At 39.9% G+C, this 9,926-nt stretch overlaps 1 long non-coding RNA gene across 1 annotated transcript; it reads left to right on the forward strand.

Annotated features, from left to right (window-relative positions):
• Positions 1-7,860: 7,860 nt before the first annotated feature.
• LOC113747960 (uncharacterized) lies at positions 7,861-9,341 on the forward strand. The gene is made up of 3 exons (XR_003464024.1): positions 7,861-8,035; positions 8,634-8,741; positions 9,221-9,341. It is a non-coding gene; the product is annotated as an uncharacterized LOC113747960 (long non-coding RNA).
• Positions 9,342-9,926: the final 585 nt, after the last annotated feature.

Raw genomic sequence — 9,926 nt, forward strand, 5'->3', positions numbered from 1 at the left:
GTGATGTGATTTGAAGAGAGAAGAAGTGTAAGTGTTGGGCTGCAAGCTCAGAGCACGCAAGCAGGGGTTGGTGGTGGTGCTACAGGCAGGTTGACCAGTGAAATAAGGAGGGGTTTCAGGAGCAGAGCTGATTCATCCAGAACCGAGCTGGGTCAATGTAATCAGGCTCACACCTCGAGGGACAGAATGAGAGGAGAAAAAGACTCTAAGAGGAGAGGAAGCAAAAGAGAAAAGAAGAGAAAAGGAGCATGACAGACAAGAGGAAAAATAAATCTGGGACTCGCCGCTTTTAGTGGTTAGCAGGGCCGAGTTGGTGTTGGCCCCCCAAACATCACAGGGCAAAACCAACCACACAATCACAAACACTATCACAACGTACTGGCTCATGAACAATGAAAAACACACATGCACTTGAATTACAACAAACAAATGATTCTTATTATGAGTCAATTATATTTTGGAACAATGTATCTGTATATTACTAATATATGTTTAGTGCAGCAGCAGTCAGGTCCAGAAACTCGATGGAGTAATAAAGCCGTGGTGTAAGCATAGGTCTGCCCAAAGTATTTTCAATATGCTCCTGAAAAAGATAATACATTATATTATTATTATTTTGACATATAGGCTTGGAAGATCTTCACAATAGGTAGGTCATTGTAGCGTCCATATGATATTAGTAACCACACAACAACTGCACTTTTCCAGTGAAATATACAAATTAGTAGGCTGATTCTCCCCAAATATGTGTCCAAATGAGATGGATGTTTGTATGAATACAAAAATACAATTTAAAACATAGCTTGGAAAGCAAATAATGGCTTAATAGGCCTGAACATATGTGGGCAATTGGACATTTAATAGGTTCTGTATTAAAATAATAATATATAAATCAAAACACCAATTTTAAATGTTCATAAAACATTAGTGAGCTAGTTAACAAGAGTAAAAAACTAGACTCCTACTCATGGATATTGCTTGGCCTCTGGTAATTAGGTTGCTTCAACACCTAGAAAAATGAATACTACGATCCGATGTGTGAATGAGTAGACCACGCAAAGGCAAAAGATACTTAACATTTACATTCTACAGAGATACTGTTAGAGTTCATTTTCTCTCATATCAAGTGCAGTGAGGGCTAATAATACATAACAGAGTGCTTCTGCATCCGAAAGAAAAAAAGATTGATTGACTATATAATATCAAAAGCACAAAGGATTTTTTTTGGGCTTATTTGAACATACGGTTTTGAAACTGCTTGAAGTCTTGTTCATATCCATTCTTCATTCAAAGCTGTGGTTCCTGTCTACTTTTCACTTTTTTCACTTGTTTTTTCTGATATGACATGCATGTCAGAGAGGCCGACTAGCGTACCAGCTGCGAGTTATTATTAAGTTCAAACTACTGGCCCCCTGCTGTGTGTGATGTGTCGGATACAACTGAAAGTGCATCTCATTATGACTCTCATCTGTTTTTATAATAACAGCAATGCTGTGCGCTAATCTGATTGAAATTGAATGAATCAATGAACATCACAAAATTAAACATATTAGCCTGTGGCTAGATTTTCATTCATTCAGATACAGATATTAATGTTTGTGTTTGTAATAAATAATGTTCATGGAGTGTAAATATGTTTTAAAAAAGGTAAAAAAGGGTCAGTCATATACAGTTAAAATTTTAAAAGTAAAAATCATATGATTGTCAACACAGAAAACTAGGAGAACCAACATTTGGTTTGTGGGGTGGAAGCATCTCTTTAATCTCTTTTATATTAATCTCTTAAATTCTTTGAAGGTAGGTAGCCGTAGCATCCCTGTCCTCCACCGTGTTCAGGTAGGAGGGGGCTTAGCCAATCCTGTCCGCACCTTGTTCAGGTAGGAGGGGCTTGCCATCCTGTCCTCAATTGTTCAGGTAGGAGGGGCTTAGCCAATCCTGTCCTCACCTTGTTAAGGTAGGGGGGCTTAGCTTAGCCAATCCTTTCCTACCTGGTTTAGGTAGGAGGGGCTAGCCAATCCTGTCCTCACCTTGTTCAGGTAGGAGGGCCTTAGCATCACCGACGTGCCGCAGCACATTAGCAACAGCAGAGGCTGCCTTATCGGTGTCCGAGCTGGATAGCTGTAAACTGTAAAAATACCCCTAACTCCCAAGACGGACAGAGAGTCGTCCCATTGTTTATGTGTCAGAACTCTGAGAAGCTGCCAGAGATAAATTCCTGTGTTTAAATGTACTCGGTACTGTTGTGTAATTGTCTTAAAGACGAGCTAAATTGCTGATCGCTGCTAGCCTTTAGCTTAGCCTGCTCATAGACTTTCACATGGACTTCTTAAACGTTATTGGAGGCACCGCCAAGTTATTTTATATCACATTTATCACAGGTAGCGCCATCTCCAGACGAACTCAGGCCCCGTCCCACTGTACTACAACACCCCAATTATTTGTCAGTCAATATTTCCTAGCTACATGGGACTGGAGTTACACATACCTTTATCTTGTCTTTCCGTCTCAATTTTTCTTTTTTTTTTTTTTTTTCCTTCTGCGCCACTCCTGAATGTTCTTTTAGGAATATTGTAATTTCCCACACCAACGAAATAACAATAGCCACAATGCCGCGTTTGTTTAAAGTCTGTTTAAATTGTTACCGTCATTGTAGTATATGTTGAAATAAAGAGAGGGTCAAAAAATCCAATAACACACTCATGGTCAATGGTTGTGGCCCTAAACAACCGCATAGAGTGTTTATGCCAGCGGCCGGCCCTGGGCGAGAGCTTGGTGAAATAAAAAGCTGAAAGACAGACGCCGAGCTGGTCTGACTGCTGTTGGACTAGTGAATAATATCAGCTGGCTGCTATGTCTTCTGTTGGTGAGCTTGCTTGATGTTTGGCTGTTAAACAACAAATACAAACTGTCCATATTTCCATATTTACCACAGTGGTATTACACTCTGAAACTGGAGCTGGTACCAATACCAATTTCTATGTAGGACAGTAAGGACGGCTCAGTTCCAGTAAGTATTCCAGTAATAGTGGAATGCAACTATTACTATTACATTATATATTACTATACTGTGTTTCCGTAACTTTTAGAACCAGCAGCCAAAACTAAAATCAGCTGTAACCAACTTTTCTATGTATATGTGAAGAAGGTCTGCAGCTCGTCCACTTTCACTGCAAAGAAAAGAGAAGAATGAGTGTTGAATGAGCAACTTGAGTGTGACAGAGACAAAACGCTCCCATGTAAACTTGTAAACACAAATGTTTAACAACCTGAAATGAAAAAATAAAGTGAAATGAAAAACAAGTGCAGCAGCAACAGATCTTCACATCAGAGGAGCTGAAACCAGAGAACATTTGGCCATTTGGCTTAATTACAGACTAAACGTTCATTTGATTATGAAAGACGTTGCTGGTGAGTTTTCTCATGCCTTCCACCTTCAGATCTAACAATTACTCAACGAGCTGTGGCTCATGAAAATCAGATAAGCTTACAACTAAAAGAACTGGAACCAGATAATGTGGCTTTGTTTGATTTGTGACTACTTACTTCTTTCTCATTTGTCCACTGCACCTTAGTGTTTAAGTTTAATGGCAGCCTGTATCCTGGTACTTCAACCTCTAGTCACTCAAACTAATGCCAAGCTGGAACGCACACACAGTGTGCAGACAAACAGAGTGACTGCTGTGCAAAACAAACAGGAAGATGCTCACATGACTGACGAGCGACAAACACATTTTTCTCACCTGACGTAATCTCTCAGAAAGTCGTAGTCGAGTTCAAACGAGGAGCTGCTGTTAAAAAGAAGACTTATCATGAATTGCACTGCTTTTGTGCAAAGACCCCCTCCATCATGGATAATAAAATAAATAAAAAAATTGATGAATTAGACGAATTGATGATGAGAATTAGATTAGGACTAGCGATGAATTTGGTCCTGCTTGTACCGATGTACATTATATTATTATTATATTTATTTTATTGTGACTTTAAGATATCCTCATACAGCTGTATAACCTCCCACCGCTCTGCCCCTCATGTAATTATTCAGAGGTATACCCGGGCCTTCATCCCCACCCTGGAGAAACGTGTGAACGTCGCTGACCCGACCGGTGGCAAGTCTTGACCTGATCGGCACCCGCGGTAGTCAGCAGCAACCAATGACCAGGGACAGAGTTACGGCGGTGTCTCATTTGGCATTTTCCATATAGAAAGGTTTGCTTTCTTTCCTTTAATCCTGTGTACTCAGCTTTGTGCCTCAAACATATGTATCTGTTTATCTTTTATAGTTTAGGATTGCTTTCAAAACTTTAATGTGCATTCAGACATACAACTAACTTTCCACTGAGTTTTAACACCTCATGTTTTTATCTTCATGCTTCAGTGATTTTATTTAAAGGTCCAGTGTGCTTTATGGAATATAATATTCACAGCTGTGTTTTTATTTGTGTATAATCATCACTGAAAATAGAATCGTTACGTTTTTGTTACCTTAGAGTGACACTTTATATCTACAGATGTTACTATCTTCCACCCAGAGTGGACAAGCAGAACAAACACTATTTTCTAGACAGAGCCTTTTTTCACATTTCTACCAAGCAGCAATTTCCGTGACTGTGAAATGAAGTCACTAAGTGCTGAAACTGCAGTCTTCAAACGGCACGTCAGGCTGGCTCCAGGTTGAGTCACTCTCCATAACCCCCATCTTAAAGTGAATGAGACTTTATATTTACAGACGTCGCTGTAGAACACACCGATTTCTAACACTGACTATATAGAAAATGACCCACGGGTTTCTGAAGAGCCATTTGAAACTGAAAATCTGTGGCGCTGGCTTCCACCATTTGGCAGTCCTGCCTCTTCTGCCTCCCCGCTAATCTAAAATGTAAATGTCTACTCTTGTGACTCGGTGTATGAATGACTGTGTGTCTTCCAGGTGGACATCACTCGGGATGGTTGTGGAACAACTAAACTGTGTTTGGAGAACCAGCCGGCTGCGATCCAACTGAGACTCCTGCCTGTTTGTGTCCTTGGTTGCCACGCCAGGGCCTACTAAGGGCGTTGACCTGGCTGTTGAGCTCAGAGGAAAAATTGATCAGCCCGTTGGATTCGTCGGTTTATCACTCACCTTTAAAGTGTATGGATAAGAATTCAAGCATATTTTTTGCTAAATTGGACATTATGTAGCTCTTGTCACTTTAAACATGCGGAATCCATATAAGTGTCCAGATTCACAGAGACCATGTTTGACAGCATTGTCTTGTAAAGTCAAAAATTTCCAGCGTCAAGTTCCCCTCCCACAGCCATAGAAATGTAAATACTAGTGTAAGCTGATAACAGACACCTGGCAAATATTATATGGCACGACCACGACACGAGCATATCACAGCTCTCGTAGTAAAAGTAAATTGACTTACTTCTTTATTTAAGGTTTTATTGACCTGATTCATTACAAATGGCTGGTTAAATATGTCATGTGACATTTATTGACTTTATATGTTATATATTGTGCCGATAAGGCCGATAATTCAATAAAGGCTGTAAAGAAAACAGCATTGGGTAAATAAAGCTCCATGCTTCAGAACACACATTTAATAGTTTGAAATACAATTTTCAAACTAGTAAAAAACCTAGGTAAAAACGTCCATTAAGTTTTTTCAAACATAACAAAGTCGCTAGTGTGTGATGTTGGAATTTGATTGCCCCTCGCTTTAAGAGAGTTAACTAATCTTTTTTAAACCCACTAATTCTTTCCTCAGGGCAGCACCAGTCTGTTCCCCTGTATACGTAACGGCTCAGACGACGCACCGTTCTTCCGGACGTTCTGGAGAAAAAACGCTTGTAGCGGGTTCTTTCTAGTGCAGAATGTAAGTTTGAATTTAACTTGTAAAAAAAAAAGAGGGGTACTGTTGATTTCACCTTTATGGTTGGATATTTACCGTATGGATCAAAATTTTTGCCGTATAATTGACATCCTCCTCTGTGGCTCTTCCTGAGGTTTCTTCCACCTTTTTTCCCTGTTAAAGGTTTTTTGTGGGCAAGTTTTTCCTCACCCGAACCGAGGGTCTAAGGACAGAGGGTGTCACTCCCTGTCCAGATTGTAAAGCCCTCCGAGGCAAATGTACTTTGTGACTTTGGGCTATACAAATAAAATTGATTTGATTTGATTTGATTTTGATGAAAATGCCATATGAATGGCATATCAAATAAATATAACAATGTTTTGCTGAATGCTGAGCATTTTTCCCCAAAATGTTAGATAAAATTATTTCCTCTGTGATTTCTGTGTGAATACTATATTACACGTTGTATCTTTTTACCTAAACTCTGCTGTTAAATGTCATATTACCTCATTAGAGAGCATCTGGAATCGAATTGTGTCCGAAAGGTGTGATCAGGTGCGGGTTCGATATCCGAGAGGTGAACGCCTCCGTGATAAGAGACAGGTTGGCGATTGCCGATACCACCTTCATCATCAGCGCCGCTACTGGAACTGCCTCTCTAGGTAAGTGAATACACATTAACACACACTGTATTTGATATTCTCCTGGTTCACAACACAATTTCCCTGCAGAAACAGCACACAAACTATCGTCATAGAGATTTTCAGGATAAAGTTAATTATTATTATTAGTGTATTAAAATTACACTACCACCACAAGCTTGTATATAGCTTTGATGCTTGACACGTTATCATGAATTGCACTGCTTTTGTGCAAAGACCCATCCATCATGGAATAAATAAAATAAATAAAAAATTAGATGAATTAGACGAATTGATGATGATGAATTAGATTAGGACTAGCGATGAATTTGGATTTCCTGCTCTGATACCATGTACATTATATTATTATTATATTTATTTTGTGACTTTAAGATACTCATCCCTACCGTGTATAACCTCCCACCGCTCTGTCCCCTCATGTAATTATTCAGACGGTATACCCGGAGCCTTCATCCCCACCCTGGAGAAACGTGTGAACGTCGCTGACCCGACCGGTGGCGACATCGTTGACCTGATCGGCAGCCCAGCGGTAGTCGACGGCATCGCAGAGGGACCCAGCAACATCAGACCAACGGCAGAGTTTCAGGCGGTGTCTCATTTGTCATTTTCCAATGATAGAAAGGTTTGCTTTCTTTCACTTTAATCCTGTGTACTCAGCTTTGTGCCTCAAACATATGTATCTGTTATCTTATTGTTTAAGGATTGCTTTCAAACCTTCATTTGGCATTCAGACATACAACTAACTTCCACTGAGTTTTAACACCTCATGTTTTTATTCTTCATGCTTCAGTGATTTTATTTAAAGGTCCAGTGTGCTTTAATGGATATAATATTCACGCTGTGTTTTTATTTGTGTATAATCATCTGAAAATAGAATCGTTACGTTTTTGTTACCTTTGAGTGACACTTTATCTACAGATGTACTATCTTCCACCCAGAGTGGACAGCAGAACAAACACTATTTCTAGGGCCTTTTTTCACATTTCTACCAAGCCGCAATTTCCGTGACTGTGAAATGAGTCAACATAAAGTGCTGAAAACTGCAGTTCCTCAAACGGCCACGTCAGGCTGGCTCCAGGTTGAGTCACTCTCCATAAACCCCCATCTTAAAGTGAATGACTTTATATTTACAGACGTCGCTGTAGAAACCACCGATTTCTAACACTGACTATATAGAAAATGACCCACGGGTTCTTGAAGAGCCATTTGAAACTGAATCTGTGCGCTGGCTTCCACCATGTTGGCAGTCCTGCCTCTTCTGCCTCCCGGCTATCTAAAAATGTGAAATGTCTACTCTTGTGACTCGGTGTTGAATGACTGTGTGTGTCTTCCAGTGGACATCACTCGGGGGGTTGTGGAACAACTAAACTTGTGTTGGAGAACCAGCCGGCTGCGATCCAACTAGAGATGACTCCTGCCTGTTTGTGTCCTTGGTTGCCACGGCAGGGCCTACTAAGGGCGTTGACCTGGCTGTTGAGCTCAGAGGAAAAAATGATCAGCCCCTGGGATTCGTCGGTGTTCACTCACCTTTAAGATGTATGGATAAGAATTCAGCATATTTTTTGCTAAATTGGACATTATTGTAGCCTTTGTCACTTTAAACATGCGGAATCACATATAAGTAGTCCAGTTCACAGAGACCATGTTTGACAGCCTTGTCTTGTAAAGTCAAAATTTCCAGCGTCAAGTTCCCCTCCCACAGCCCTAGGAATGTAAATACTAGTGATAAGCTGATAAACGCACCTGGACATATTATATGGCACCCAGACACGAGCATATCACAGCTCTCGTAGTAAAAGTAATTGTACTTCTTTATTTAAGGTTTTATTGACCTGATTCATTACAAATGGCTGGTTAAATATGTCATGTGACATTTATTGACTTTATATGTTATATATTGTGCCGATATTGGGTAGCATTGGGTAAAATAAAGCTCCATGCTTCAGAACACACATTTAATAGTTTGAAATACAATTTTCAAACTATTAAAAAACTAGTAAAAAACCTAGGTAAAAAACGTCCATTAAGTTTTTTCAAACATAACAAAGTTGCTAGTGTGTGATGTTGGAATTTGATTGCCCTCGCTTTAAGAGAGTTAACTAATCTTTTTTAAACCCACTAATTCTTTCCTCAGGGCAGCACCAGTCTGTTCCCCTGTATACGTAAAGGCTCAGACGACGCACCGTTCTTCCGGACGTTCTGGAGAAAAAACGCTTGTAGCGGGTTCTTTCTAGTGCAGAATGTAAGTTTGAATTTAACTTGTAAAAAAAAAGAGGGGTACTGTTGATTTCACCTTTATGGTTGGATATTTACCGTATGGATCCAAATTTTTGCCGTATAATTGAAATCCTCCTCTGTGGCTCTTCCTGAGGTTTCTTCCACCTTTTTTCCTGTTTAAAGTTTTTGTGGGCAAGTTTTTCCTCACCCGAACCGAGGGTCTAAGGACAGAGGGTGTCACTCCCTGTCCAGATTGTAAAGCCCTCCGAGGCAAATGTACTTTGTGACTTTGGGCTATACAAATAAAATTAATTTCATTTGATTTTGATGAAAATGCCATATGAATGGCATATCAAATAAATATAACAATGTTTTGCTGACTGGCACTTTTTCCCCAAAATGTTAGATAAAATTATTTCCTCTGTGATTTCTGTGTGAATACTATATTACACGTTGTATCTTTTTACCTAAACTCTGCTGTTAAATGTCATATTACCTCATTAGAGAGCATCTGGAATTCGAATTGTGCCGAAAGGTCATGTGATCAGGTGCGGGTTCGATATCCGAGAGGTGAACGCCTCCGTGATAAGAGACAGGTTGGCGATTGCCGATACCACCTTCATCATCAGCGCCGCTACTGGAACTGCCTCTCTAGATAAGTGAATACACATTACCAAAACCTATTTTGATATTCTCTGTGTTCCAAACACAATTTCCCTGCAGAAACAACAACAACAATTCGTCATAGAGATTTTCAGGATAAAGTTAATTTTTTATTAGTTATTAAAATTACACTACCACCACAGCTTGTATATAGCTTTGATGTTGACACGTTATCATGAATTGCACTGCTTTTGTGCAAAGACCCATCCTCATGGAATAAATAAATAAATAAAAATTTGATGAATTAGACGAATTGATGATGATGAATTAGATTAGGACTAGCGATGAATTTGGATTTCCTGCTCTGATACCGATGTACATTATATTTATTATTATATTTATTTTATTGTGACTTTAAGATACTCATCCATACAGCTGTATAACCTCCCACCGCTCTGTCCCCTCATGTAATTATTCAGAGTATACCCGAGCCTTCATCCCCACCTGGAGAAACGGTGAACGTCGCTGACCACCGGTGGCAACGTCTTGACCTGATCGCGGCACGCAGAGGACCCAGCAACAGACCAGCGCAGAGTTTCAGGCGGTG

This window comes from Larimichthys crocea, chromosome II (genome assembly GCF_000972845.2).
Source record: "Larimichthys crocea isolate SSNF chromosome II, L_crocea_2.0, whole genome shotgun sequence".
In the NCBI taxonomy this organism is placed as follows: Eukaryota; Metazoa; Chordata; class Actinopteri; family Sciaenidae; genus Larimichthys; species Larimichthys crocea.